At 44.1% G+C, this 14270-nt stretch overlaps 1 protein-coding gene across 3 annotated transcripts in view; it reads left to right on the top strand.

The window, feature by feature from the left end:
- Nucleotides 1-14270, top strand: part of Cmss1 (cms1 ribosomal small subunit homolog) — a 298119-nt gene that overhangs the window by 242951 nt on the left and 40898 nt on the right. The gene's annotated exons all lie outside the window — the stretch shown is intronic.

Genomic DNA, 14270 nt, shown 5'->3' with positions numbered 1-14270 from the left:
GCTGCCTCAAGTCCACTGTGAGCCATGAACAGCAATGCCAGCACATTAGGAGCAGATGCCCAGAGAGATATTAGGTTGCCCCTGATTTTGTACCCTGTTGCTGTGAACTGATGGCGGCTTTGCTTGACATTTAAGTAACAAAGCTGTGACCCTTACTTGACAGCCGTAACCCAAGGCACTGTGTGCAAACATTCACTATTATTAACGCAGTGTTGCTCTTTAATTTGAATGCCTGCCCACTCCATTTAGTGTTACAGAAGACGGGGGAGCACACTGCTAAGAAAACAGCCAAAAGTATAATGTGCTTTTATTGTTATTATATATTATTCAGGTGCTCATGAAATTTCAAATTTCAGAGTACTGAAATTAAAAGGCTCAATGTAGTTTTCCCCAGTTGGTATCACTTGTTCCAGTGGGGGATGGGGGGAGCTTGTTCGTTTCCACAGACACACATCGCAGCACTAATTAGATAACAGATCTACCTCACATGCCTGCTAGCTGCCTGAAGGCCAGTCTGTGTGTGATCTTATTTAATCCTCGTGGCATTCTTCTAAATGAGCTTCATTCCTGATGCTCAACTGAGAAAGTCAAAGGGCACAGTCGTCAAGTACCTCACTGCCCAGGTCTTAGAGATGATAGAGACTACACGGCAAAATGGGATGTGAGGCCCTCTAAAGAAACCATGTTCTTTGTCCATTCATATGTGTGTGTGTGTGTTTATGGTGTGTGTGTGTGTGTGTTTATGGTGTGTGTCTATGGTATGTGTGTGTTTATGGTGTGTGTTTATGGTGTGTGTGTGTTTATGGTGTGTGTCTATGGTGTGTGTGTGTTTATGGTGTGTGTTTATGGTGTGTGTGTGTTTATGGTGTGTGTGTGTGTTTATGGTGTGTGTGTGTTTATGGTCTGTGTGTGTTTATGGTCGGTGTGTGTTTATGGTCTGTGTTTATGGGCTGTGTCTATGGTGTGTGTCTGTTTATGGGGTGTGTGTGTGTTTATGGTGTGTGTGTGTTTATGGTGTGTGTGTGTTTATGGTGTGTGTGCATGTGTGTGTATGTGTGTCTGCGTGTGTGTGTGTGTGTTTATGGTGTGTGTGTGTGTGTGTGTGTTTCTAGGTCAGAGAACAATTGTGAGAATCCATTGCTCCTGCCACGTAGGTTTGAAGGATCAGATTCAGCACCTTTACGCTCTGACCTTCTCACCAGCCTGTGCTCTTCATTTTTAATTAATACACTGAAGTGAGTTCAGACTCCCAGGAAGTATATGTAACATAGATAACCTGTACTAATTCTCTTCTTTGAACACTTTATATTTGCATCTTCCCTCCCCCCACCTGTGTGTGTTTTTTGCATGTGTGCATTATATCCTGAATTGATTTATATACTTCAGTGTGGCTATCCTGAAAGACAAGTACACACACCTATATAATCACAGCAGAGCAATCAAAATTGGTAAATTAACATAGATTTAGTTCTAATCCATTAATCCTATTCAGGTCTTCACAAAAGCCTTAATGATATTCCTTAGAATATCTTTTGGTCTGTTAGGGGTTACATTTAATTATCATGTCTAGTTCAAATTGAATTATACTATGATTGTGAAATATACTGTGAATTTCAACAGTTAGCAAAAAAATATCAAATGTCTCAATAATTTTTATATTAATTGTATATAGAAGTTATAAAATTCTGATATATTAGGGTACTTTTTTGTCCAAAAAACAGATGCAAATCCAAGTATTTTCTAGGTGGCTAAGTAATTACAATGTCATAGATACATACAATGTAGAATTACTGTGGCTTAAGAAAGGAGACTCCAATACGGGCAGGCTACAATACAGATGAACTATGGAGACCTTATCTTCAGTGAAACAAGCTAGGTTCAAATTGACAAGCTATTAGGATCATGCATCAGTGAGTTACCTAGAATTGTCAGATTGACAGACACAGAAAGGAAAATGGGGTAGCCAAAGATTTGGGAGAGGAGCAAGAAACGACAAGGGTTGTTTCATGAGAACAGAATCTCGTTCCAAATGATCACAAAGTCATGGAAATTCACGGCAGCAATGGTGGCAGGCAGGTGTGACTGTACATAATGCCAGTCACTCGTGCATGCAGATGGGCTCCTGTAGAAAGAGCTGAGGAAGGGTGTCTTTTTATTGAAAATTGTAATAGCGCTATAGACTCAAAAGATGTAAGCCATCTGTGAAACAGCCACCATTCATTGATTTGCCTGTTTTGCATTTCCACCTGTGCAGAATCAGCTGAACCTCTGTCCAAAGACCAATTGTTGTCACTCCTTATATACCTTCTAAAATGAGATAATCCTAATCTCAGGTTCAAGCCGGAACTGGTATTCTGTCCATTAATTCAGTTTTGAAACTTGAGACCAAGGACAGATGCTCCAAGTCCTTCCAGCAGCCTCCATATCACAGTAGCTGCTGGAAATGGACATCTGCACAGGATGGGCTTGTACGAATGCTCTGGGCTAATTCCTGGGCATGCTGCCACCTGCTCAGTGACCAGTCAGCCAGGTAAGCAAGAATCAAAGAAAAAGTGTTTATAGTCTTCATTAACTCTCTGTTCTTGTCTTCTTTTCTGTGGTCGTTTTGAACTGAAATGACAATATCTTAGTTCTATTTTTAGCATTGATACTTTTCAAGTCTGTGAATCGATGATCTAAAATGATTCCTGAGAACTGCCCATTGCTTCTCTTACTAGACTTAAACAAGTGATCACTGCTAGCTCTAGTACAGTGAACTTTACTTAAACTACTTTGTTATCCATCTTTTTTCTTTCTGTGAACTGTAAAATTTGGGGAGTTTGTCCTGGAGACAGTTCCCACACACCCTAATGCCTAATTTCTCTTATTTTAAATCCTGCATCTCCTCTTTCCCTTTGTCAGCTCTGCACTGCAGGGTAAAGTGCCCGCCACTGTTCTCCCAAAGCCTGATACACACTCCCTCCCTCACTCCCAACTTAGTGCAATTGCCAGCATACTTGTCTTTACCAAACTAGAAGGGGGCGGGGCTTCTGGAGTGCACATTGCTCCTTCCTGGTCCCCAGCAATCCGAAGAAAGACTAACAGAGCATCACAGACTGCTTCAACAGGTAAACAAATGACGTAACAACTCCAGAGCTAGAGAGCTTTGAGTCACTCTCTGGGCTGGGCATGTGGTACAGGGGTGTAGCACTTGTCCCCTGTGTGCAAGGGCCTGGTTTCTGTCCCTAGCACTCATAAAAAGTGGTAGCTGAACAGCATCTCAGTGACCTAAAAAGTAAGAAATAGGAAAACTATGCAATGTTAAACTTTTTTTCTAGCAGTTTATTACCAGCAAAAGTTATAGATTTAAAGTTCTTTTATGACCCTTTTTCCTTGCTGTTTCATAAGTGTGGGATCAGAGAGATTTGTAAAAATAAAGGTGTGGATAAGACACAGAGTAGAAAAATACCAAGAGAACAGTCTGCTAAGTAAGAGAGCCTCTGTCCTTTGGCTTGTACCTGAGGCAGCTTTGTGGAATGATGAATATGATAAGAGAGGCCTCATATCTTTTTGAAGTAGAAAATGATAACAGGTTAAGTTCTTGTGGTTTTGATGAGCAAGATGTGTCCTTGACCTCTGAAAATCGTTGTTGCAAATAATCTGCACACTCGGGTTTCCAAGGGCAGTGTCTTCATGTCTCTCTGGAACACCAAGACACCAGGTGGCAGCTGCTACAGCTCTGAGGCATTCCTTAAGTGACCTATTTCGGGGTCATTATGCAATGGTCTTCTCTTGGCAGAGCCACCATCACTCCATAGCCTTGCCCATTTTGTGTCAGTACATAGTTCTTTCCCATCTGCATCCGCGCACCCTTCCAGTGGGCCTTGGTTCGTTGAAAATTAGGGCAAAGGAGAGGAAGAGACAGTGGCAGCAATTGTCCCTAGTGAACCAGCGTGTGAATACAGATGTGCATGAGCTCAGGCATTCTCGTCCCGCGTCCCTTTTAGAATGACGTCTTTTTCTGGTCTTATTTTCTTCCTTACACAGATGATAAAGAGAAGTTAGGCCAGCTGAATCTCTCCAAACTTTGCCTTAACTCCTATTGATTCTAATGACCAGAAACAGGTCTGCATATCAATAAGCATGTGTTTAATTCACTTAACAGAGACTTACTGGCTCCCCATAACACAGTGTCAGCAATTGCACTGGGTGTTGATACTCCAAGGACAAAATAAAATGTCATCCTGTCCACCGTGAACTTGGTCCAGTGCAAGAGGCAGTCATGCAAATCCCAGGTTTTAATGGGCTGTACCTTTCATTGTGGGGGCTGAATAACACTGGTGGAACCTTTTAGAGGTAGAGGTAGCGAAGTCTTCATGGAATGGGGTATAAATATTTGAACACCCTGGGAAGAGGACCAGGTCTCTGCCCAGGAAGTAAGCGAGGACACAGTAGAAACCAGACACCCTGGCAGGTACCATGGATGGCTTCAGCAATAGCAAACTGCTCCTTTGCCTCAAGAACAGGGCCACCGGGACCAGCTTTGGACCAAGTAGACTCTTTGTCTGGGCTTGGATGATTGGAGTCGTTTATATGCATGAAATCTCCTGTGCTGTGTACACAGTGGAGAGCCACCAGAGGCATTTTCACAGGACATTAGTCAGGGAACGAGAAAGAGGAAAACACATAAGATTAACCCTCCCCAAGAACTTTTCTGAGGACTCTGAATGTTTCCCCTGAAGTGGAACTTGGATTTCCTCTAATCCTGGTCTTGTGTTTTACCCATGAAAACTGTATAACCATCTTCAGTACCACTGGGTATCCTGTATGGTGGAAGGCCTTAAGCAGACAGTTACATAAGAACCTCCTCACAGCAATCTCTGATGAGCAATGTGTAGTGACTGAGGAGGCCAAACCCCATGGAGACAAGGAGTGGGTGAGGCTGTCACGAGCCGGGAGACCAGTGATATTCATTGCAAGTAGGGTATTTAAACACCACAAGGAGACTCTGGGCTGGGGGTGACAATAGCCTGACTCCAGGTAGTCTGCACTGTGGCCTAATGGAGAACTTAATGAATCACATACACTGCAGCAACCAAGGGGACGCTTGTGGTCAGGGCTGAGCACAGCGGTAGGTGACTGAAGGAAGGCTGCTTGTCATCAGCATAAGGCCTCATGGCCCACTCCAGAGGCCCTCCAGTGAGTACCCGGACAATTCTAGACCTGGTGCCTGGGATCCTAGTAACCTGCCAGGCTTGGTTTCACTGGGCCCAAAACCAGACCCAATATAGTCTTGGGATCTTCCATTTTAACCACTGGGCAGGGTTGAGAGGCAGACCTGGCACCAGGGTGCCACCGAAGTTGCAGGCAACTGCACAAGGTGATGGCCCAAGACAGAGTCAAATGACAAGGACAAGGGTGTACCCTTCGAGTGGCCTCACAAGACTCTCAACAGTCCATTGTATTCTCTATTCTTGCTGGACTTTAAGGTTCTTTCTAATCCCCCCCCCCCAAGTTCAGGAACACCAAGCCACACACATAATGGCAGCTTTGCCTTCAACCACAAATGTCTTTAAATAAGAAAGAATTGCCCGGTCCCCATTCAGACCATATTGTGTGCCAAACCTGGTCTTTTAAAGCAGTCCTTTTGAAATGCTCTAATTGTAGCCATACGTTAGGTCTCCATTCTCTCAGCCTCAAGTCACACAGGGTGGTCCTAGTTAAAATGAAGCCATGAACAAAGTCTCACAGCAATGCAAGATTTACAACGGTATAATTGTATTTGTGGTAGTCAAAACACAATAAAAAAAGATGCTCTTTTGTCTTCTAACTTTATTATTTGCAATTATATTTATTCATCCATTCAGTGGTTACTTATTGTGTTTAGACACTGTCCTGAATAGTAAAAATATGTTTCAAGGAAAAATTATCCATCTTACCATTTTGGAAATTGGAGTCTGTAAAAGAAATGAAATAAGTAACTGGTCTGCATAGCGTGGTGGGTAGAGTGCTTGCTTAACATGTAAGAGGTCTTGAGTGAATATACACTGGGTATTGTATACTCTAATCCCAGCATTCACAGGGATCCGAAGTTCAAGGCCATCCTCGGCTACATAGGAAGTTCAAGACTAGACTGGGCTACCACACTCTGTCTCAAAACATAAAATGTAACCATAACGAAAGTTCCCTCGTAAAAAAGACAGGGACATGCCTGTTCCAGTTGCCTGGGACTTCTCTAAAGAAGGTACATCTATAAGACCAGTGCTATATAAAAACAAAGAAGGAAGCACCTTCCAGGCATAACTTGTAAGGCCCTGAGGTCACAAAGGGCATGGCTTACTGTAGGGGCCCACGGAGGTCAATGTGGCTGGAACAGGTCAGCCACACTCTAGGGAACAAAGGAGAGAGGACCTGAAGAAACAAATGGAAGTCAAGGCCTGGGAAGCCTTCCTATAGCTCCTACTGGAAATAGTGGCCTCACTGTAGCACAAAGGAACACACACCATGGAAGCAGCTCGGCCGAACCACGACCCAGCCCTGCTGCAAGCGCCCTTAGTGATTATTCAAAGGCAGAGAGCGACTGAATCTTCCCACACTGGCTAGAGTCCTGTCTCACAGTCTTTTGCAGTTGGCTGGTTTTAAAAGAGTTAGCAGGAAGGAAAGTGGTCTGAGGTGAGAGGTAGAAACATTTGAATAGAGGTTGGTTGTATAAGGGAGACGGGAGAAACAATGTCTTACAAGGTGGGAATTTCATCAGAGAGCTCTATAGACACAGAACTGGTAGAATGAAGAGAAGTGGAGGGAGAGGGAACTTTTAGAGTGGCTTTCAGGCTGTGATGGAGCTAAACCAACACTGGCTGTCTATCAATGGAAAATCTAAAACCCAGTAGTTGTTCAGTCCACAAGACTGGATGTATCAGCCGGTCTTCTGAAGAAGCAGGCTCTCATGCCAGTGAAGGAATGGACTCGTTAGCGAAGCCAAGAGCAAGCAGGCAAAGAGCAAACTCTTCCTTCTCCCATGTCCTTTACCCAGGCTGCCACCAGAAAGGGTGGCCCAGATTAAAGGCAGGTCTTCCCACCTCAAAAGATCTGGATTGAAGGTGGGTCTTCCCACTTCAAATGATTTAGTTAAGAAAAATCCCTCAGAGTTGTACCAAACTGCTTGGGTTTTACCTAATTCCAGATGGTGTCACGTTTACAGCCAAGAATAACTATCACAAGCAGCCCCTGACAGCATGGCACACAATCATAGCTCCTGATGTCATGCTTAGTTTCCAAATGAAAACAATAACCAGGTAAAAGCTATGCCTAACATGATAGCTGTCCCATGTATAATCACATATTATATACTTAACCAGGTCATAATTATGCATAAGATAACTACCCTTGTATAACTACAAATGCATTGTAAATTTTAGAATAGATAGAAGTGTTTTTGAGTAACATTTTTGGGGGATTATCCTAAAACTGACATTCTGTTCATTGATATTTTATCACCTGATAAAGAAATTGAGGAAAGAATATACAAATATATTTTTAACAAAATATGACAGAAATACTTGTGCCAATTATAATCCTCATTTAGCCTTAGCTTATATTTATAACTCCCTTGCTCTACCACCCATTCTGTATTCCCTCCACCATCACCAAGCACCTCAGCAGGTCTTGGTCTCCTGGGGAGTGATGTATGTCATTCCTGAAGAGTCTATGCCCTTTGTCATCCTGTCTGGATTAGATTGTCTACTTTCACGCTGACTTTAATCTCAGTACATGGTAGTACCAGTGTCTCCTGCACTCCAGATATAACCTTTCTAACTTCCATTGTGGAGAAACAATCCCCATTCATAATCTGGATCAATCATCCTTCCAAAACTGTTATTTCCTGTTGGCTCACGTGCATCAGAAGCCCAAAGTGGCTAGAGGGGGAGCCTGAGCTTCCAGTTCAATGGAATGTTTGTTATGGCTCCTGGCAAGAGTGCTCCCCCTTTGGAACCAAAAGTTCTAGGCCAGCAGAGCTTCAGGTTGCAGGAACAGGAAACAAACATTTTCCTACTGGGGTTACTAGGGGTGATAGTGAGTGAAACTGTTTCTTTTTTCCACCCTTTGATTCCTGGACCCATGGTTCCTGGGTATGGGAATAACCATAAGGACTCAAAACATTTTCTACCTTTAGGAGGACCCTGCCCCAGCCCTCCATGCTACTGCTACCAAAGTGTCACTGTAACTGTGTCTTCAAAAGGCCATGCCATCTTTCTATCAGGCCAGATGCTTCAGGATGGTGAAGAACATGGTAAAACCAGTAGATTCCATGATTGTGGGCCCATTGTTGTACTTCTCTGTGAAGTGAGTTCCTGGACCAGAAGCAATGCTGTGTTAAATACCATGATGGTGGGGAAGGCATTCTGGTGGGTTTGGTGGTTTGGGCAGAAGCATTACGTGCAGAAAAAGCAAATCCATGACCAAAATAAGTTCTCCAATAAAAAGAGTGGTATCCATTGCATTCACTAGCAAGATTTTGCTGAAAGGACCCTGATATAGCTGTCTCTTGTGAGAATATGCCGGGGCCTGGCAAACACAGAAGTGGATGCTCACAGTCAGCTAGTGAATGGATCACAGGGCCCCCAATGGAGGAGCTGGAGAAAGTACCCAAGGAGCTGAAGGAATCCGCAAACCTATGGGTGGAACAACATTATGAACTAACCAGTACCCCGCAGCTCTTGACTCTAGCTGCATATGTATCAAAAGATGGCCTAATCGGCCATCACTGGAAAGAGAGGCCCATTGGACCTGCAAACTTTATATGCCCCAGTACAGGGGAACGCCAGGGCCAAAAAAATGGGAATGGGTGGGTAGGGAAGTAGGGGGGAGGGTATGGGGGACTTTTGGGATAGCATTGGAAATGTAATTGAGGAAAAGATATAATTAAAAATATTTTTTAAAAAAACTGTATGAAACATGCAAAAAAAAAAAAAAAGAGTGGTATCCTCTCCATGAAGGAAGTGGTTCAGTGTAAGTCATCCTGACATCAGGCCACTGGCTGATCACCCCAGGGGATAGTACCATATCTGGGGCTCAGTGTTGGTCTCTGGTATTGGCAGATCTGGCATTCAGCAGTAGCTGTAACCAAGTCAGCCCTGATGAGTGGAAGTCCATTTCATCAGTCTCATGCATCTCTGCCACCATGGCCATTCATGGCTGGGCAAAGAGACTGTTTTCTGCAGAGTAGGCCATGCTCTCTACTTGATTACTGAACTCCTCCTTAGCTGAAGTCACCTTTTGATGACTACATAAGACACAATTATCTTCACATCCTTCACCTATTTGGCGAGATCTATCTACATATTTCTTCTGTTGACGTCTTTCTCATCAATTTTCCAATCATGCTCTTTCCAAGCCCCTGACCATCCAGCCAATCCGTTGGCCATAGTCTATGAATTGTTGAACAATCACACATCTGGCCACTTCTCGTTCCAAGCAAAACTTACAACCACCTGTACTGCCCAGAATTCCACCACTAAGATTTCCCTTTGCTGGTGTCTTTCAGGGTTGTTCCAAAAAGTGGTTGTAATGCTGCAGCTGTCCACTTCTGCAGAACAGTCAGTAAGCCAGGCCTTAGTCTTCTCCTCAGTCAACGGATCATAGGATGATTCTATAGATCATAGGATGAGACTATACACGCATGCTCGGCAGCAGATGGCATAGAAAGGAGAGTAGAAACCATAGGCATTGGCAAATACAGAAGAGGATGCTCACAGTCATCTAGTGGATGGAACACAGGGCCCCCAATGGAGGAGCTAGAGAAAGTACCCAAGGAGCTGAAGGGGTCTGCAACCCTATAGGTGGAACAACAATATGAACTAACCAGTACCCCCAGAGCTCTTGTCACTAGCTGCATATGTAGCAGAAGATGGCCTAGTCGGCCATCATTGGGAAGAGAGGCCCCTAGGTCTTGCGAACTTTATATGCCCCAGTACAGGGGAACACCAGGGCCAAGAAGTGGGAGTGAGTGGGTATGGGAGCAGGGCGGGCGGGGGCAGGGGGGGTATAGGGAACTTTCAGGATAGCATTTGAAATGTAAATAAAGAAAATATGTAATATAAAAAGAGAAAGGAAGGAAGGAAGGAAGGAAGGAAGGAAGGAAGGAAGGAAGGAAGGAAGGAAAGAAAGAAAGAAAGAAAGAAAGAAAGAAAGAAAGAAAGAAAGAAAGAAAGAAAGAAAGAAAGAAAGAAAGAGAAGAAAGGAAAGAAGGAAGGAAGGAAGGAAGGAAGGAAGGAAGGAAGGAAGGAAGGAAGGAAGGAAGGAAGAAATTAAGGGAACCATAGGCATCTAGGCAACTTCTTCATGCAAAGAGAGAATAGTTGTCTTCAGAAGATGATTGAGGCTTGCTGCAAAATCCCAAAGGCCTCTTCTGTGATTCACCTATAGAGGCCTACCAAAGACTCCAAACAGCATCCCTGACTGCCACTGACAAGTATGCTGGATCATATGGTCTAAGTGATAAAGCAGTCTGAACCTGTTGAAGACTCTTCTCCTGTTCCAGGCCCCACTCAGAGTTAGCAGCTTTCCAAGTCATTTGGTTTATGAGATGGAGCAACACCCCCAAGTAAGGAATGGTTATGTTTCCAGAATCCAAGCAGGCCCACAAAACTGTGCTACTTTCTTAGTGGTTGGCAGCACCAGGTTCACCTTAGAAGGAATATCTCTGTATGCCCCATACCTACCACTGAACTTCTTAAGTTTATAAAATAGTTCACACCATGGCTTTTAGTACTCTCTGGGATTCTAGGTGAGGGGTCAGTATGTGTAGATGTTAGCAAATTGAAAATACTATTCCAGATACTTTTTAAAATCTTCCATATACTTTTGTTGTTCTAGAACCTCTTCTGGTACCAAAATCTGTACTGTTCAAGTTTCTCTAGAGGAACAGAACTTATAGAATACACACACACACACACACACACACACACACGGGATTTACTTGAATGACTTACTAGCCTAACAATGGCTGTCTACCAACAGACTGTTCAAGAATCCAGTAGTTATTGAGTCCACAGGCTGCATGTCTCAGCTAGTCTTCAGTATATGCCAGAAACCCTAAAAAGTAGGCTCTATGGTGCCAGTGAACTAAGAGAGAATTCTGGGATTTTGGTTTCTTTAAGAAACAGAAATATTACAAAAATATGTTTTTGTTTTAATCCCCGGTATGGGGATATGGCGCTGCTTCGCACCAGCTGACTATAATTTGCCTCATGCCCTAACGGAGGCTTGGTTTGCCAGCTGCAGATATTTCGACGGTTGTGTGACATTTTGGAATTCTGAAAAATTTTCAAAGGGGATAGGTGTGGGGGTGTGCTTGGGGTGTGTGTGTGTGTTTGTGTGTGTGTGTGCCCTAATGGAGGGTTTGTTGTTGGTTAGTACTTGTGCATGCTCAAAGAAGAAACCAGAATAAAGAAATATACCTGTCCCAAGTATCCCAGACTGGCCTCAGGTTCATTAAGGAGCACACGTGGCCTGAACTCTGAGCTCTCCTGCCTCTTCCTCCGCCTGCCTGGTGCTGAGAGTACAGGTGCGCTTGGGATGCGGCTCCATTGGTGAGAGTGCTTACTTCACAGGCACATTGCTTTTATTTTAAACACCCAAACCCGTTCTCCCTTTGCTTCCTGTTAATAGAAGGAAAAGAACTGCCACTAACTTTGGCCACTCAAGTGGAAACCTGGTGTCAGCCTTTCTTATGAAAATCCTAGACAGATGTCATTTTCAGTTTGTACGTTGATTAAATCCTTGCCAACTTCCCGCTGTTCTTCAGCACTGTTCCTGGCTCTCAGAAGGCATTCAGTAAATGTTAACTTGATTGTGCTTGGAATCCCCACGTTCTGAGGAGAGAGGAGAATTGGAGAGGCCAATAGGATCCTCCTTTTCTTCCTCTTTGGAGATGCAATGTGTCAGTAGGCTATGGTGGCTCTTAAGGGTACTGTATTTCCAGTCTGGTGGACACATTTCCTCTGCTTTGTGCCAGGGTAAAGAGTGATGTGTACACGCAGAAACTTTAAGAGCATCTGGTTAGAGTTTAATGTGGCTGAAACATTGCTCTTTTTTTCATGTTTCAATTACTCAAATATGACTAAAAGTGTGCTTTGGAGTTCTTCCAAAATAAAAGCTGCAAGGTGAGAGAAGTCTCAGCCCCAACAATAACTTGAAAATTAGAACTTGGAACAGCAACTGATTTTTCAACTGTCTTAACTCTGTCACCAACACTACGTTGATTTGATTGCATGTGACAAGTCTGGTTTCTGGCCATTAAGCTGTACAGTTCAGCTTCGGGCATCACTAGACCCCTTTTCTTCCGGTGTATAAACTGGAGAACAGAAATGCAAATGGGAAGAGAAAGGATGCTGAGACCTTTGCAGTGACCTGGAGGTCACAACTGCCGACCTTGATTGACCTCAGCACCTCATGTGATGTAAAACCTGCAACCAACCAGTCATAGAAAGGCTCTCTTCCCACAGAACCCAGCACTCAATGCTGTTTTGCAAGTGCTGGTAGCAGTAGTAGGGAATGGGTATTCAGCTCCAGGTGACAAAGGGGCTTCCTAAGACCTGTGCAGGAAGGAGATGATGACACCTCTGAGGTTGTAGACAAACCACGGAGCAGTCAGAAGCTGGTGGTTTCTCCTGGTATGCCTTTTAGTCCTGATGCTATGTTTTATAGTGGTTAGATGTGTGTGAGTCTCGAACTGTCAGGAACTAGCTTCACGATGTCACAGCCGCCCCTGCTCGTAGCACTTGGCAGTATTTCCACTGCTCCCTCTGGCAGTCACCATTGCTTCTTAGTGTTGTTCTGAACCTTGAACTGCTGACACTGCATTGCTCAAGCCATGTATTCCCTGGCTTCTTCCTCTTTCCCGAGTGGATGCTTTTGTTGTCTTCTCACCTCGGTGCTTCCCACAATAGCACACATCCGAAGAATCTCTTCAGTGATCCTTTGTAGCTTACTAAAGAGCTGTGGCCTGAGGTGCCTTGTTTTGCTGGGAAAAGGAGAAAGCGACACATAGGATCTCTCACTTAGGCAAGACATAATCATTTCAGTTAGCAGCCTATTAGGCAGGTCTGTTTGTAAAAGGAGAGAGTTGCCATTTGTCTGGCTGTCTCCTTCCTTCCTTCCTTCCTTCCTTCCTTCCTTCCTTCCTTCCTTCCTTCCTTCTGCCCCCAGCCCACCCTTCGAAGTCACGGCTGAGTGTCTCTCAATGAAATAAGTGTTGTAATGGTTCGAGCAATTAGCAGCAGAATTATGGTTGCACTGTAACCTGACTCTAATCGCTGACTTCAGAATTAATTTCAAATGACATAGCTCCTTAGATGTGTGCTGCCTTCAAAGTTTCCACTCATCTCTCCTTTTTAGCCAGATTGCCTTTTCTGTTGCTAGGTTTGTCCTGCCAGTGAGTCAGGTGGCCCCAGCCTCTTCCTGTGGCTGAGAGGAGCATCCTGACTTGGATATATGTTCAACATAGTGAATTATGAGAAGGAAAAACTCTCTGTCTGCTTTTTGGCATGAAGGTGAGGGAAACTGGAGCGGTGGGTGAGAAGGTGTAAAGCAGCCAACATAAATAAACTCTAGCCCTGGGGCTTGATGTACAACTCAGAAAGCAGTGTGAGGACATGCCGGCCTGTGGTAAAGCAGTCACCGTGTGGAGCATGTGATGTCCAAGTTGTCATAACCTTTCCACCACGTTCTAATTACCAAGTTAAAATAACTTACAAAATAAGGTAAACCGTTTCTGGGAAGCTTTATCTGTGCCTATGCTGCAATCAGTGGAAAGAGACATTGTACACATCTAAAAGTCTTGGAACTGCTTCTGTAACTAGTGACTTCATCTGGGGGGTGGGGAGGTCTCACCTGCTTTCATTCTCAGCAACAGTTGCCACCTGACTTCAAGGAGATGGTGTACTATTTCATGTTCTTTAAAATGTGACAACATGAATTCTCTTGTATACTAAAAGAGTGATCTAGAAACCAAACTCACCTTTGGACACCCAGCCAAAAGCTGCTCACCAGTCAGAGGAAGTCGCTGTTCATTGAGGTATAAGAGCTTTGATTCTTCAGTGAGAGATGGTTTCTAAGGATTCCATTGTGTCGGTGCCATTACTGTGAACTGTGGCTCTGTCTGGGGGAAAATTAAGAAACCTGGGCAGAGAGTGAGAAGAGTGGCCTTTGAGTCGTCAGAGCTGTGGGTGTCAGCAGCAGCCATGGCCTCTCACTGGGAACTGCTGCCCTTCCGCTTTTTTAAGGGGCCC

This window comes from Mus caroli, unplaced genomic scaffold, assembly GCF_978045245.1.
Source record: "Mus caroli unplaced genomic scaffold, Mus_caroli_1 scaffold_17, whole genome shotgun sequence".
In the NCBI taxonomy this organism is placed as follows: domain Eukaryota; kingdom Metazoa; phylum Chordata; class Mammalia; order Rodentia; family Muridae; genus Mus; species Mus caroli.
Note: the sequence above shows the minus strand (reverse complement) of the source record. Positions and strands in the feature narration are given on the sequence as shown.